We start from the raw sequence: 17,273 nt of genomic DNA on the forward strand, positions 1-17,273 counted from the left end.
TTTGATATTTAAATTTTAGTATTAATATTATTTTTATTATCATTTTCAAAAGCTAAACACTGAAGTTTGATTTGATTTTGCATATTTTTGAATTTCTGAGTGTTATTTTAAGTGTTAGATTATAGATATTGCTCTGAAATTTTCATTCTATTTTTACACTTGACACCATTTCTGGTTTTTTCTACGTTGAAATATCGATATCGTATATAACATTTATCGTTGCTTCTAGGATTTTGTGTATTTTTTAGATATTAATTGTTCATTTTTATAATAAATCACCAAAAAATATAATTAAAATATTTTCGGTTTAGACTTAAAGGAAATCTTTTCTTTTGCCAACACCTAAGCAGTTATATAGTACTTTTCATATTTACTTTCTAATTTTGCAGCAGATGGATTTGAAATATAATATTATTCATTTCCAGAAGTGTTCCAGGACATTATGAACTTCCATAACATCGGATATATTGATTTTTTATATAATTGAATTTTTTTTCAATTTTATTAAGACTCTGGAAATAACTAGAAACTAGGAATTGGAAATGTATTATCTTCATCATCATCAATATCGTCCAGCCTTCATTTATCACGTCCACTGCTAGACATAGGTCTCCCTTAAATTCTTCCATTGTATACGATGTTGTGCTCTTCGTTGCTAATTTTTACTGATACGCCTGATGTCGCCAGCCCAACGTGTAGGTGGTCTTCCTCTACTACGTTTGTTTGCTCTTGACATCCAATTTGTAATTTTGCTCCTCCATCGTGAGTCGTAAATTCTCGCTAGATGGCCTACCCAATTCCATTTCAGTTTCGCTATGCTTTCCACATTCGCAATACTCGTCCTTTTTCGTAGATCTTCGTTTCTTATTCGGTACCACGACGTCACTCCCAGCATAGACCGTTCCATTCGTCTCTGTGCCACTCTCATTTCGAAGCCCTAGTCATAGTTTTCGCCCCATAGGTCGTGACCGGTAATACACATTGGTCAAATACTTTTCTTTTGAGGTTAATTGGTATGTTGGCTCTAAGTCTGTCTCTGCGAAACGGAGATGGTTACTCCGTCTATTGTTACTCCTCTGTGGATCCAATGGACCATCTTAAATGCATAGTCTAATGCCGTTATGAATAATTTCGGTGACAATGTATCTCCTTGCCTTATCCCACGTTTTATTTTTATTGGTCGGATTTTATCGTGTATCTTACCAGTCATAGTGGCATTTTTGTAAATATTGTAAATAAGTTCATTATACCTATGGTCAATCCTGCTGACATTCATTATACAAATTCAATTCAAAGTACAAATAGATGCGAAAACCAAAGCTATACCAACAGAGGAGCTCGCCAGGGAGATGTTATCACACCAAAGCTATTCACACTTGGACTGGAAGACGTGTTCAAAGACATTAACTGGGCAGATAAAGGAATAAATGTTAATGGAAGAAAACTGAGTCATTTGAGATACGCTGATGATGTTGTAATATTCGCTACAAGTTTCGAAGAACTACAGACCATGATGACGCAACTATTTCAAGCTTCGGAAAAAGTAGGTCTTAAGATGAACTTGGAAAAAACGGAAATAATGACAAATACACCGAAAATTAGAGAGATAGCGTTTAACGACATAAATTAAGAAACAGTAAGCGAATATATCTACCTTCTTCTTCTTCATGTGCCTTGTCCGTTCCGAACGTTGGCAATCAACATGGCTATTCTGACTTTGTTTGCGGCAGATCTGAATAGTTCAGCAGATGACAATCCGAACCATTGCCGCAAGTTTTGGAGCCACGAGTGTCTTCTCCTCCCTGGACCCCTTCTGCTGTCTATTTTCCCTTGGACGATCAGTTGTAGTACTCTATATTTATTGTGTCTCATAACGTGACCCAAGTATTCCAACTTTCTTTTCTTTATACTTATTCCTACCTCTCTCTCTTTACCTATCCGGCGTAGTACCTCTTCGTTGGTCACGTGCTCAGTCCAGGATATACGTAATATACGTCGGTAAGCCCACATTTCGAAGGCCTCTACTTTTTTCATCAATGTTGCGGTCATTGTCCACGCCTCCATTCCATATAACAAAACCGGGAATACATAACATTTCAGAAGTCGAATTTTGAGAGGTAGGGTGAGGCTTTTAGAGGTGAAAATTTGCTTCATGCTAGTGAACGATGCTCTTGCCTTTTCTACTCTTATACGTATTTCCTTCGCTTGATCCCAATTTGAGTTAACTGTTGTTCCCAAGTAGATGTACGAATCCACGTGTTCAATTCTTTCATCGTCTAATATCAGTTGCTGTGGTGGTTGTTGGGTTTTGCTTACTAACATCCATTTGGTTTTTGTGATATTTAGTCTGAGTCCGTATTGTGCACTTGTTTTTTGTATGTTACTCATTAGGCAACTCAGTTCCTCCATGCTACTTGCTAGAATCACAGTGTCATCAGCATACCTTATGTTATTAATTATTTGTCCGTTTATCTTTATGCCTTCTGTGCTTTCCTCCAGCGCTGTCTTAAATACTTCTTCTGAGTATATATTAAAGAGAATAGGAGACAAGATACAGCCCTGTCGTACCCCTTTCTTGATCTCAATTTTATTGGTAAATGTAGATTCTACTTTCACTTTAGCTGTTTGGCCCCAATAGAGACTCGCTATTGTTCGAATGTCTCTGTAGTCGACTCCGATCTTATGGAGAATTTCAATTATCTTTTCGTGCTTTACGTTATCGAATGCTTTTGCGTAGTCTATAAAGCATGTCTACACGTCTTTGTTCATATCTCTGCAGCGCTGGATAAGTACCTGTAGACTAAAAAGTGTTTCTCTTGTCCCAAGAGAATTCCGAAACCCAAACTGCGAATCTCCAATGTTATCCTCGCATTTTTTGCTTATTCTGTTGTAAATAACCTTGGTGTATGCCTTCAAAATGTGGTTACTTCGAAGTATATAGTAGAATATATCTACCTGGGACAGATAATGAAAGATAACAAAGAAAATCAAACTGCCGAAATTACCAGAAGAATAAGGTTAGTGTTGGCAGGATTTGAAAAACTGAGTTGAATCTTGAAAAGCACTAAAATAGCACTTGAACACTTGAACAATATTTAAAAACCAGAATTTACAATCAGTGTATCCTCTGGGTACCACCTCAAAAAAGATGGGTAGATGACATAAGAACAATGGCAGGCAAACAGTGGATTAGATTGGTGCAAGATAGAGAAAGATGGAAGCAATTGGAAGAGACTTACATTAAGGAGTGGATGGAAAATGGTTGACAAAGAGAGAGAGTATCATCTGGAGATATGGAGACCATGGTTAGGAAAGAGAAGCAGAGAAAGACCACAAATGAGATGGGCTGATAACATTAAGAAGATCGGAGGACATAACTGGAAGCAAGTGGCGCAAAATAGAAAACACTGGATTGATTTGGGGGAGACCTATGTCCAAAGTTTAATTACTTAAGGCTAAAGAAGAAGAAGAAGAAGAAGAAAGCTTAGGTCATTTTGAATAAAAATGTTTAAAAGCACTTTTTGTGTAGAATAAACCACTCTGTCAGGACCGTCGAGTTTGAATGTCAGTTACGCGAGCGAAATTAATTTTAAATAAAATTTGTATCAACTGGACGGTAAAAATTTTTAGAAACCGACTTAATTTGCGACAAAATACAAAAATGTCATACAAAATCTGCACTTTTCATCTTTAAAACGCAGTTTAATGTTGGTAGATAGGATACTCTGACCAAAATTTACCGTCGAGTTGATACAAATTGTATTTGTTTATGTTTACGCGCGCGTAACTGGCATTTGTAATCGCTGGTCGCTTCAAGCATTCTTTCTGAGAGAACGGTTCATTCTACAGAAACATTGCTAATGAACATTTTTGTACGAAATTATATCAGCTACATTTTTTATTTGAAATATTTTTTCTACGTGCTCTTTCTTTTTTTTTTTGAAAAGTGGTAAACTTTTTTACATATTTTAAGGGTCCTAAAATTGACATTTTCAGCAAAATTCAGCTTGTTTGTATGATTTTTAGGAATCAAATATCTGACATTGGACTGACTATAGAAAATCAAGCAAAACTCATAAGAAACAAGTGTTTCAAAATAATTTTATTAGTACTGAAGGTATACGTATTATTACCAGAGATACTAAAAACAAATAAAGATTGATTAAAGACAGGTAAATTTTCATGGGTTCAAACCGAACGATGATTGACATTATCCCCAATAAATTGAGTTGTTTGATGTGATTTTATATTTCACGACAAATCCAATTGGAATCCAGTTGCTAATCTCCTCCACTGAACTCAATTAATTGGTAAAAAACCGCAGTTTGACAAAACATCCCTTTTTGATTCCATAATCCTTGATACAAATTGAAATTTGATCATTTGAAACGCTCACTTCAAAATTAAAATTAATCAACCCCATTGGATAGCAATTTAAATACAATTGAATTCATTAAAATTTATACAATTCGAATGGCTTGATGTCAAGTTTGATTATAGTAGAAATCTACTGCGAATATAGTCTGATTTTATAATCAGATATCGACAACGGTGTTAGTTATCATATAACTGTAATATAAATACAAATTATTTGCATATTATTTGTATTTGGAGGTCAAATCTGTATTTAAAAAAATAGCAAATCTTGATATGACATTGATCTGAATAGAGCAAGTGATGATTTGCTAAAACAACCTTAAATAAATAAGTATACCTATATGAACTCAACTATCACAAAACAATGAGTAAATTGGGTATTCTGTCATTTTTTGACATGAAAAAATAAAAACAAATGAAACTGAGGGTAAAAAAGATAATAAAATCCAAAAGTTCTAATGTGAACTTGTATTCATCGAGAAATAAAGAAATTAACATCAGAAATGAAAAACACTGAGAATGTGGACATTATGTGGAGCAAAATCAAAGATTCTGTTATAAAAACACAGAAAAAAACTCTACAAAAGAAAACAGAAAACTAAAAACCTTGGATGGCTCAAGAAATACTGGAAATCATGGAACAAAGAAGAAAATATAGAAACTAAAACCTAAATAAGTACAGAGAAAAACATAAATTAATAAGGAACAAAATAAAAGAGGCTAAGGAAAAGTGGATGATGGAAACATGCATCGAAGTTGAAGAATTGCAGAAAAAGCATGATCATTAAAATTTACATAAAAAAGTGAAAGAATTATCTGGAAAATCACGAACAAATACACCTAACCGATTAATTGACAAAAACAACAACAAACACGGATGCGCAACAGATAAGTAGAAGAGTGAGACAGAGCTGTGTACTTTCACCATTAGTATTTAATATATATTCCGGAAAGTTATTTACGCAAGCACTTGAAAACTGTACAGAAGGGATCAAGATGAATGGTGAAAATATAATTAACATCCGTTATGCTGACGATACAGGCATTATTGCTGAAAGTGAGACAGACCTGCAGACGTTATTATACACAATTTGTAATACTGGAAAACAGTTTGGTTTAACAATAAACATAAAGAAAACAAAAACCATGGTTATCAGTAAGAGGGGCAAAGTCATTACAATGATCCAGATAAAACATGAAGATCTTGAGCAAGTGGACAAAATGAAATACTTAGGAGTCTGGATTACGGAAGATCTGAATCCGAAATCAGAAATTCGCTCAAGAATAGAGCAATTAAGAGCATCCTTTTTGAAAATGAGGAAATTTCTGAGTAACCAAAGACTTAATCTGCAAATCCGATATCGGGTGGTAAAATGTTATATCCACTCTATTCTTCTTTATGGTGTCGAAGCCTGGACTGTTAATGTTGACTTAATGAGAAAACTGGAAGCTTTTAAGATGTGGTTTTTTAGGAGAATTTTGAAGATACCATGGACCGATCATATTACGAACGAAATGGTGTTGCACAGAATGAAAAGAGACAGAGAACTTTTGACCACCATTAAAAGGCAAAAGACAGCATATTTCTGGCACATACATACTGAGTTGTTGCAGCTGATTATAAAGGACAAAATCGAAGGAGAAGGGGGTCCTGGTAGACGACAAATATCCTGGCTGAAAAACGTTCGCGACTGGACCGGGTTAAACACAAAGACGCTCTTAAGAAAAGCAGAAGATAGAGACGAATTTACAATGGTTATAGCCAACCTTCATTAGTGGAGACGGCACTAGAAGAAAAAGTCATTTTTTCATATATCTATCATGCCGGATCATCAGAAAAGGACATCATAATTCAAAGTTCTGTTAAAAAGTAAATTCTTAAAGTAATTTTTTGTAGATTTTATAGTAATATCTTTCTTTTTTTTTGCCTGTCATGCTTGTTTTTAAACATTTTCTAGTTAACAAGCTGATGTAATGCTTGGTGGCGGTAGCAATTGAAACAATGAAACAATTCTTTAACTGTTGTTTTCGTCTGACCCAGTGTTTTCCTTCCAACTTTCCCAGTGGGCAATATTTAGGCCTCCTCATTATCATATGCTCAGCCAACAGCCAATTGACAGGGTAAACAGCTACACATATCTTGGTACCAACATAAACAGTCAATGGGACCACTCCACTTTTTAGAAGTCACGATTTACCATTTAGTACCAAAATCTCTATCATCAGATGCTATGTATTTTTTACATTATTATACGGAGTAGAGGCATGGATACTCTCTGAAACTTCTTTAGGAAAGCTCGAGGCCTTCGGGATGTAGTGTTACAGGCGCGTCTTACGCTCAAAAATGGGCAAGTAATGCGAGATCACTATTGGGGAACCACCTCTTGCTGTCTTTTCTACTCTATTTGTCATGAATACTCTTCGATTTCTTACCCAGTTCTTGATGTTCTCCATCTTGCATCTACGTCGTATATCTGTACTTCTAGCTCTATCCCATAGTGTCTCACCATTAATTTTTCTAAGTGTTTTCATCTCTGCTGTTTCTAACATCCTTTTTGTCCTCTCTGTGTCAGGTTGTGTTTCTGCCCCGTATGTCATTATTGGTCTGATGACTGTTTTGTAAATTCTGCCTTTCATTTCTTTCCCGATATTTTTATTTCTCCATATTGTTTCATACAGGCAACCTCCGGCTCTTTTTGCCCTATTTACTTGATCTTCCACTTCAGTTTCGAGCTTTCTGTAGCTAGATAATGTGATGCCTAGATATTTCAACTCCATTACTTGTTCTATTATCTGACCTTCCAGCTCCAATTTACTGTAAATTTTCCGTTGTAACCATGTATTTTTTCTTTTTTGGGGAGATTAACATATTATTTGTTTGTTATTGAAATATTTAATAGTTTTTGAAAAATATTACACTTCTTGCAATGCTTGTAACTCATCTTTCACTCTGTTGTAATACTCTTGTTTGGCTTTAGTTTGATCAGATGCTATTGTAATACCAAGAATGTGAGCGGATCTATTTCCATTTCCATCAGAAAATGTCCATCATATTTGCCTTAAGTGTAAAGCTCGACATCTGGGTATTCAATGCTATAATTTGATTCACTGCTTCCTAATCATCTTTTGTTTATTCCGATTTTGTTTTATCAGGTTCATTGATATTACAAATTGTAATAGAAGCTCTGATTGTACTGGTTAATTACTTGATTGGGCACCTCTTCTCTACAAACCAAAATATTAGCACTTTCAGATGTTGCAATTTTTCAGCATCAGAAATTAGATCGTGGTCTAAGAGATTTATTTATTAAGAGCGGTTTTAACATCCAATCTTCTGATGCATTGCTACAAAGTAATAATGTTACTCAATCTTTAATCGCTTTTTGTCCACTTGCAGTTTTTTCATCCTTTGCGATGTAAGCACTGTTAGGCATTTTTTTCCAATACAGTCCCGTTTCATCACAATAGTTCCCATCTTGTTCCCATCAATAATTTTCGCTTCAATAATAATACCTCCTGTGGAGGTATATTTTTGCTGCTGCTTCATCTGCTGTAGCATTCTCTTCTGTAATCTTGATATTATGAAGTGCATTTTTTTTATAAACCCAGTTAGCCATCCTTTGCTAGCTGAAAATTCTTGAAGAACTTGGGAAGTGGAAGTTGGTGGCTCTGACTGTTTAATTAACGCATAAAACTGAAGTGCTTTTTTCTGGATTTAATAACCACTTACCGCAAATTGCGCTGTCTCTTTTTGTTCTTTCTAATACTACATCTCTTGAGTAAGATGAAAATTTGCACTTAATTTGGTACCAGAAATTATAGATTTTCTTATAGCAACTTCACTTTTGATAATTGGTCTTACAGTTGATTCGTCTAAATTAAAATATTTTCCAATTTCCGTAGATCCTTCTCCTTTTCCTAAACGATCTGAAATTGTCTGTTCTCCATTGGGGCAAATAAAATCTTAAGAAAAAGAAATAAAAAAATTAGACTTACGATATGGAGATAGCAAAAACCTCTTCTGATGAAAAATAAAACTTTACGACACTCACTTAAAACGTTTCAATCCGAAAACAATGCTGCTTATCACACTACAACTTGTAATCAGCAAAATTTTAAACAACTTTTTATAAAACGAAGCAGCGCTAAGAGAAAAATTATTTTAAAACAATAACAGATTTCCTTTCAATGCGAAATTCGCAATGATGTAATAGAGGCATCATGTAACAAGAGAATCCCCGAATGGCAAACGCTCACTTTACTGACATCTGGAGATGAATAGTTAATATCGAATTATAATAGTTGATAATAGAAATTTTTGGATCAATTTTTGGGTGAAATCCTAACCGCACAACTTCAAAATCGCATAAAAATAATCGGCATAAAAAGAAACCTTACTGTAATTAATTTAAAAAATTAAAATGTCACTAGGAAAATTTTCAAAAATATTTTTTGATATTAGATGTATGCAGAGAATTGAGATTGAGAACACTAAAGTGTTATGTGTGGTCTCTATTACTATATGGCTGTGAGACCTAGACATTAAAACAGTATGACGTCAACAAATTAAATTCATTTGAAATGTGGATGTTCATCCCAAACCCTTCTTTCAGTGCGTCATAGTTGATCGAATTCTCTCTAACGCATTAAGCTAGAAGTGACAGAAAAAAACGTAAGTCTGTGATTATTATACATAGAACTTAGAAAATTATGTATCGTTCACGGGTATTTGCATATTAAAGCGAATTCTACTTACGGATATATAATTGGTTGGAGTTTAGAATGCGCTAAATAGATATCCAATCAATGATGCGCATAAATATAATTTGACGCAGATGGTCTCAATAGTGACAGTACTATGACAATGTCAACTGATAAAATGATAATTGTCATTCCAGGTTAGTATTTTCAGACATTTTACAGTGAAAATTTAATTTTGTATTTATTGTCATATAAATATTTTAAATATGCCGAGATATACCGAGAAAGAACAAAGAGTAATATTAAAATTATTAAATTATTTTCAATTAGAAGATATTCATATGTATTAAAACGGTTCTTTTTAGAACCACATTTTATTAAAATATAAGATATAATTGATGCCAGCCACATATCCCCTGTAATCATTGATTTTAATGAATCAGGTTCTGAATCGGATTGTGGATTGTTTGAAATATAATATTCATTTTTGTTATTCATAAAAAAAGAAGGTAAACTTACATTCGGTATCTTGTTTTTTAACTAAACTCCATTAACACTATTTCATCTGCATACCGAAACTGGTAGATTAACTCAAAAATCAACTGCTTCACTATTTAAACTATTTACATAAACTTACATTCGGTATCTTGTTTTTTAACTAAACTCCATTAACACTATTTCATCTGCATACCGAAACTGATAGACTCAAAAATCAACTGCTTTACTATTTAAACTTTCCATTGTTTTTTTACCTAAACTTCATAACACTCTTTCATTTGCACACCCAATCTAGTAGAATCACTCACTATTTAAACTATTTTCACGATTTTATCATAAATCTTCACAAAATTAAACTAATGGCTGCCACAGAAACTTTCCGAAAATTACTTATCCGAATATGACTGATTTCAATCGATGCTATTTTATCACAGGAATATTTGCTTTGATGCCTTGCAATTGCCAGTAATTTTTTTTATCTCGCAGTCAACTCTTAAAAGATTCTATAGGAGGCAGCGTTATTTTAAATAAACAAACATTCCAATTCCATAGTGTTTATAATAAATAATAATAAATCCATAAATAAATCTTAGCTAATTAAGCACTTTCTTTGGAATGTATAGAATAGCAATTATGACAAAATGCCGTTCCAATATAAGGCGCAATAAAAATTTTTATACAGGACGGGACCTCTAATATGTAAAGTAAAAAAAAATTTGAATTGTTAAAGTTTTTACTTCACATTTTAAAAAAATAATCTTTTCACATTTAGCCGATTACAATCCTGCAACTGTCAGATTTAACTAAAATGTCATGCAATAATTCTCGACATTCTTAAAATCCTATATGACGTCAAAATTAGTGACGCACTGAAAGAAGGGTTTGGGACAGACTGTACCGCCGAATGCTAAGAATAAGCTGGACCAGCAGAACTACAAATGAAGAAGTACTGAGAGCAATGAACACACGCCCTCATCTGATCAATACTATCAAAATTAGAAAGACGTCATATCTAGGACACATAATGCACCAGAGGGAATTTGAGCAGCTCCAGGTAATATTAGAAGGCAAGAAAGAAAAAATCTTGGCTACGAAACATCAGAGATTGGACCCACACAAGAGGAAACGAAATAATTCATCAAGCCCAGAACAGAGAGAAATTTGTCATATTGATAGTCAACCTCAAAATGAGCAAAACAAAATTATTATTTAAAAAAACCATGCTATTCGTCTACAATAATTTCCGATTTTAATTTGATTACACTATCATCTACCATTTCTATTCTATTGCAGAATTGGGCGTCACCGACATTTAGAAGTCCGCCCACGGTTTATTTAACCATGGCCCTATTTTGAGAATGAAAATAAAGTTCATTGAAAAGATATTTAACAGTATAAAAATTCGCAAGGTTAACGACTCTTCTATTCAGATCAATATCAATATTTGCACTTGAATATTTTAAGCAAATAAATCTGTAATCCTGATTATATCGGGTGGTTCACAGTAGAAAGTTGTCTTAAAACTCTAGTATGTTTGTGCACACTTGATGTGTGATAAAATTAAAAATAACTACTGCGTTGTTTGTTAGAAAAAGTGAACAGTTTATATAAAAACAACAAAATAAATAAAACAACAAAATCTAAAGAAAACATTTGGTGGGGTTGAAGAAGAAAGGTTATAAGTACGTCTAAGTTTTTGAGAAAATAGCTTCGAAAATAATTTGCATTTTTAAAATTCTGTAAAACTCGTTAGTTAAATAAAGTTAAATAATGTTTTTACTAATAAAATAATATATTTGATAAAGGGTTTAGTTCAGTTAAAAAATTGAATTTTTGAAAATAAATACAAAAAGTAAAGTATCAACACATTTTTATTAATAAACAGAACATTTTTGGAAGTACCATTAAGATACAGTAGAATTATATACTTACAACTAAATGTTCAAAAACAAAAAATTATTCGTAGTCAGAACTAATCACATCGTCTTCGTTTTTATTTTCTTGTGTAACTAGGTCAACTGCACTCGGTCCCGGCTCTTCTTCTGATGTGTGAATCTGTTTTTATTTTTATTTTTTGTACTTATACGTATTTCTTCCTAAAAGAAATCTTCGGAGCGGCTATTTACAAACGCTCTGAACGTGAAAACAATATTTCTGTCACCTCGGGGGAACAAATATAGGGTCTAACCACCTTCTGTTATCTGTTATCTCCGGGTGCTCTGTAGGGGGCTTCGAATATCGCAGTCGAGAGCTCCTCTACCCTAGTCCATTTACTGGGTATGGACTTGTAAATATTTACCTTCTGATGGCTTGTCTTGAAAAATACAAGATATTTCTTACATGACAAAGCTACACCAAGTCGAAATAAAGCATCAGGTCGTGGTCTTCTGAAGGCTTGTCTTGAAAAAGACAAGATATTTCTTACATGGCAAAAATATAGGTCGAAATAAAACATCAGATTGTAGTTGAATAATATCTCAGCCACAGAGTATAATTGGAACAGCAGGAAGCCACAAGAGCACTAAGCTCTCGGAGAGCCCGTGAGACCTGCGCACTAGTCCACAGACTATAGCATTCGATGACATCCCCCTTCCTCTGGAGACTCTGCGGCTGGGAAAAATATTTATTGAATAAAAACACGAAAATACATGTGAAAATACACAAGAAAATAAATGTATAAAAATACAAAGTAAAGTAAAAGAATTGTCTATAAAACTCACACAACACTTATCTGGAACCTGGGGGCTGGATGTTACTGCATCTCCCTCTGTGGTAGGCTCCATCCACGGTCGGTGTACCATTTCTCTCAGCGGTTCGTCTTCTTCTCTGCAATCAGGTTCCCATCCACTTTATCCTGAGGTTTCGTAGGCGAATTTGCCCGGGCCTCCGTGGTATCGCCACATTTCGGAGAGGGCGGGCAGGGACTGTGGCTACTTCAGGATCTCCGTAGTTTCCGAGACTTCAAGCGTCGAAGAAGGCTGACTCGTTGAGACATCAGGCACACGGATCAGGACTGCTACAGAGCTCGATGGCGGAGTGTTAGGACACTCCGTGGCTCTCCCCATTGTTCTCTTGACTTCAACCCATGTTGAAGTCAATGGTGTGTTGCGTTCTGTAAAGCGAGCTGGGTCGCAGGTTCGGAATAATCCACGTTGTCGGGCGCCATATCACCTCGGGGGAACAAATATAGGGTCTAACCACCTTCTGTTATCTCCGGGTGCTCTGTAGGGGGCTTCGAATATCGCAGTCGAGAGCTCCTCTACCCAAGTCCATTTACTGGGTATGGACTTGTAAATATTTATCTTCTGATGGCTTGTCTTGAAAAAGACAAGATATTTCTTACATGACAAAGCTACACCAAGTCGAAATAAAGCATCAGGTCGTGGTCTTCTGAAGGCTTGTCTTGAAAAAGACAATATATTTCTTACATGACAAAAGTATAGGTCGAAATAAAACATCAGATTGTAGTTGAATAATATCTCAGCCACAGAGTATAATTGGAACAGCAGGAAGCAGCGCCCTAAGGGTACTAAGCTCTCGGAGAGCCCGTGAGGGACCGACCTGGCTGACCTGAAAATCGCCAATATTTATATGTGCTGTTCGAGCGATAAATAGGGATTTCCAGGTCAAGAGCCAATGGGAAAATTCGAGGCGGGGCAATGCGCACTAGTCCACAGACTATAGCATTCGATGACATTTCCTGTCGTAGTAGAAGCAACACTAAAATGGCTTCGATATGGACGCATAGTGACATCTGATAATAAATCCGGAAACTAATTGTCGAAACCAAATTCAAATTTCTGCTTGTGCCTTCTAAGAATTGCACGGCAAAACAGACGTTGATAAAGATGTAATATACATGGAGCTGGATATACAGACGCACTATACGTGAAATCAAATCTTAACTGTCATTTTTTTTTTATTTCGGTATACTCTTTATGAGTACTAGAAACCAATTCGCTAAGGATTTTTGCTTAGTTGAGGAGATATGTTATGGAATGCAATTTTAGATTTCCCATGTCTCTAATAACATCTTTATCAACGTCTGTTTTGTCTTGCAATTCTTAGAAGGCACAGATTAAAGCAGAAGTCTGAATTTGGTTTCTACAATTAATTTCCGGATTTATTTGACGATTTCTTTTTTTGGCTTTTACGATCAAGGCAAAATTCCTGTCACATTCCATATAAGTGTGACCTGGCTCAAAGAATTTGTTATGTATCTCTTTAATGTGGATGGCTTTTAGTAAATAAATAAATAACAATATTTTTATTTTTATTTTGGCCCCCACACGAATCGCTGTATGCTATTACTTTAGTAACAGTGAATGGTAGGGATATAGAAAAATGCACAAGGCCCGACCCTATATCCTGTGAAACCCTGCCAGGCAAAGTTTCATCCCATGACCTGCCCCAGTGAACACATTTTGGACGCAAAAATTATACGTCTATAGTTGCCTTAGATAGAATACCTTTGATGTAGTAAGTAATGGCGTGGCCAACGTTTGCTGTAGATCGAAACATATTACCACTGTATCGTTCGAAGTTTTGATGCTTTTAATATCCAATTCTTTCATACTACATGCTTTTGCGCCTTTCTTTGATGCAGCTCTAAAGACACTGTAGCATTTCGAATACTAATTTCGTTTCCAGAATTCATTACAATATTCTGCAAGCTGTTGCACTTTGAGCAGGTGTCACTGTGGAGATTGTAAAATCTCAAATTAAATTCACTGTTAAAAACATTACAATAGTAACTCATTTTAACGACTGGCTTATTATTTTCGTTACAATATTGTTTATATAATAAGCACATCTTTGTAACGCTAAGATATAGAGAAAGATATCATATATTTAAGTTATCTTTATGAGAGTAGTGGCTTTTGTATTTCGGGGACATATTTATATGCTGAATTACAGTCTCTTGAGTATTTTTGCCAATTTTGTTAACACTTTTTTTTTCATTTAAATTTAAACGTCACTGGAAGACCAAGAATTACGCTGACCATTTCTTGGAATTGAATGCCTATAATTTTGAAACTTTACTCTAGTTATAACGATGGCTAAAGAAGTTGGCAGAATGGAATACATTTAAATAAGTCTTAATTCAATAGTAATAATCAATCAACAGAAAACAAAATGGTGGTTTATTAACAACAATATAATAATCTAAACGCTGATATAAATTGGTAAACATTAAACAAGCAATTTTTCTTAATGCAAAAAATTAAAAAATATTATAAATTAATTAATAAAATAATTAATTTACCCTGTGTTCCAACCGTCGAATCCTATTTATAACCGTCATCAATGTTCGTTTTGCCTTTTGTATAATAAATATCTGCTATAACAAAGATTTGATAGGTTCTTGCATTGATACATTTAGATTAATTTAAGAAGCTAATTCCAGATAAACTGATTGGCAGTTGCATTGTTAAATAAATCATCGTTCTAAAACTGATACGAAACCTTTAAGTTTATTTAGTGATTACCTAATTTGCGCAATATCCTTTCCTTTAGTCTGTCGCTCGTTAAATTTTCAAGAAAACAAATAGCACTGCAGTGTATTTTCAGGTAACTCAAGCAGAACGTAAGACGTTTCCTGATCGAGATAGGTTTTGTGTTGGAAATACAATACCTGGAATTGTAAAACCGATTATTTAGTCTACAAATTGGTTGTACTTTAGATTGAACAAGATATATTTTAGAGTAAGAATATTAGTCGGGATAAAGCTTCAATTTTGTAGGAATTTCGTAAAGCTACAAAATGTTAGAAATGTTTAAAACATATTTAACACAAACAGTGTTTACGATGGTGTATAAAATAGATATTTTTTTTAATCAAAAACTTTGAGATATTACAAATTTTAGTGCTCTATGCCTAACTAGCAGAGATAATGGGAGATTATGTCAATACAGCGCCGAACTATTTAGATAATGCAAATACCTTGGATTTTTTCCTTGCCTAAATAGTTCGGAAGGAAGAGGATACAGAATGAGTAACAGAGAAATAAGAATACTCTGTTACCCAGACGACTCAATATTGATAACCCAAGATAAAGATAGTCTGCAAAGACTGGTCCACAGATTTAAAATAAGAACAAAAGAATTTAATATGACAATCTCATCGAAGAAAACTAAAACAATAGTAGTCAGCAAAGAACCAACCAGATGTAAAATACACACAACGCAAAAGTCTAGGGATATTTTTATAAATAGACGTATTTTGTTTAGCTGTAATCAACTTAAAAAAAGTAATACAAAATTTGTAGTTTAAATTGTTGTTTAATATGTCAAAAACCATAAATTGCAAAAAAAAAAACAGAAAATTGCAGCAAAAAAAATATATTGCAAATCACCCATGTTTCACATACCACCATAAAATGTCAAAAATACGTAATATAAACTTAAAATAAAGTATGGCCACCATGTTGGTTTATCACAGCTCTACATCTACTGTTCATGTTCCGAATCACATTGTTAATGTCTGCTTGAGGTAGTTGTGTCTATTGCTCTCTCAGAAGCTCTTTTAATTGAAACTCATTGTAGATTTTGCCCATATGTGGAGTAATTCTTCGTTGGAGCATGTCCCATACATGCTCAATGGGATTCAAGTCCGGTGATTGTGCTGGCCACGGCAATACATCAATACCCTCGTTATCCAACCAGTTTGTTACAATATGCGCAACATGTGGTCAAGCGTTATCATGCATAAAGTAAAAATTTTCTCCAACAGCGGCAGCAAACGGACGCACAACAGGTTCAAGAATAGTGTCCAAATATTACTGCCTTGTGAGAAAGCCACGTGGGAAAATGAGGTCAGTTCTTCCGTCAATCATGATTCCGCCCCATACCATTAATGTACCATCTCTGTGTGCATACACTTCTTAAAGATGTCGTAATCGTTCTCTATTTCCAGGTCGTCTCCAAACTTTTGTTCGACGAGAATCTGGATGAAATCCATATCTAGACTCGTCACTAAACAAAACTGTGGCCCAGTCATTGTCAGTCCAATTCTGAAACTCTTGAACACCAGGTTAGTCTTGCAGCGCGATTGTTTCTAGACAGAGGTAGACATCTCAGTGGTCGCCGACTACGAAGATTGGCTTCATGGAGACGATTCCTCACAGTACTGCTGCTAATTGTTTCATAATGTGCAAGCTGTAATTCATTAACCAGCTTGGGTGCTGTGATTGTTGGCTGCCTTTTGGCATTTAAAATTAAATATCGGTCTTGAGCGACAGTTGTAGACCGACCACGTCCTGGATGTTGCTTGGCTAGACTCTCAGTGTCTCCAAACCGACGCCACAAACAACTTACGGCGCTTTGGGAGACACCCAGCTGATCAGCAACTTGAGTTTGTCGCATACCAGCTTGAAGGAGGCCCACGGCTCTATTTATCTCGTCCAACGTTAAATGTTGTCGTTGCATGGTAAAAAGACAATATCTTTAACTCACCTATTAAGCAAGAATACTCTAACGTGACTAAAATTAAAAATAAACAAAACATAAAAATGTCGATTTTTTTGTCCCTTATAAAAAACATTCTAAAACACGTATTGCTATCAGTTTTACAATTTTCTTTTGATAAGAAGTGAGTGTCTGTATCAACAATTATAGTACAAGCAAATTTATATGGTTATGAAATTTCTGTCATTGGTATTGTCAAATTATTAAAATATCCTTAGACTTTTGCGTTG

General features: G+C 34.6%; 2 protein-coding genes across 6 annotated transcripts in view; one reads left to right on the forward strand and one right to left on the reverse strand.

Annotated features, from left to right (window-relative positions):
- Positions 1-17,273, reverse strand: part of galene (potassium two pore domain channel subfamily K member galene) — a 137,998-nt gene that overhangs the window by 53,163 nt on the left and 67,562 nt on the right. The window lies entirely within an intron of this gene.
- The window catches only part of LOC140444922 (uncharacterized), a 59,132-nt gene that overhangs the window by 1,207 nt on the left and 40,652 nt on the right, over positions 1-17,273 (forward strand). The window lies entirely within an intron of this gene.

The sequence above is a fragment of the Diabrotica undecimpunctata genome, chromosome 7 (assembly GCF_040954645.1).
Source record: "Diabrotica undecimpunctata isolate CICGRU chromosome 7, icDiaUnde3, whole genome shotgun sequence".
NCBI classification, from domain to species: domain Eukaryota; kingdom Metazoa; phylum Arthropoda; class Insecta; order Coleoptera; family Chrysomelidae; genus Diabrotica; species Diabrotica undecimpunctata.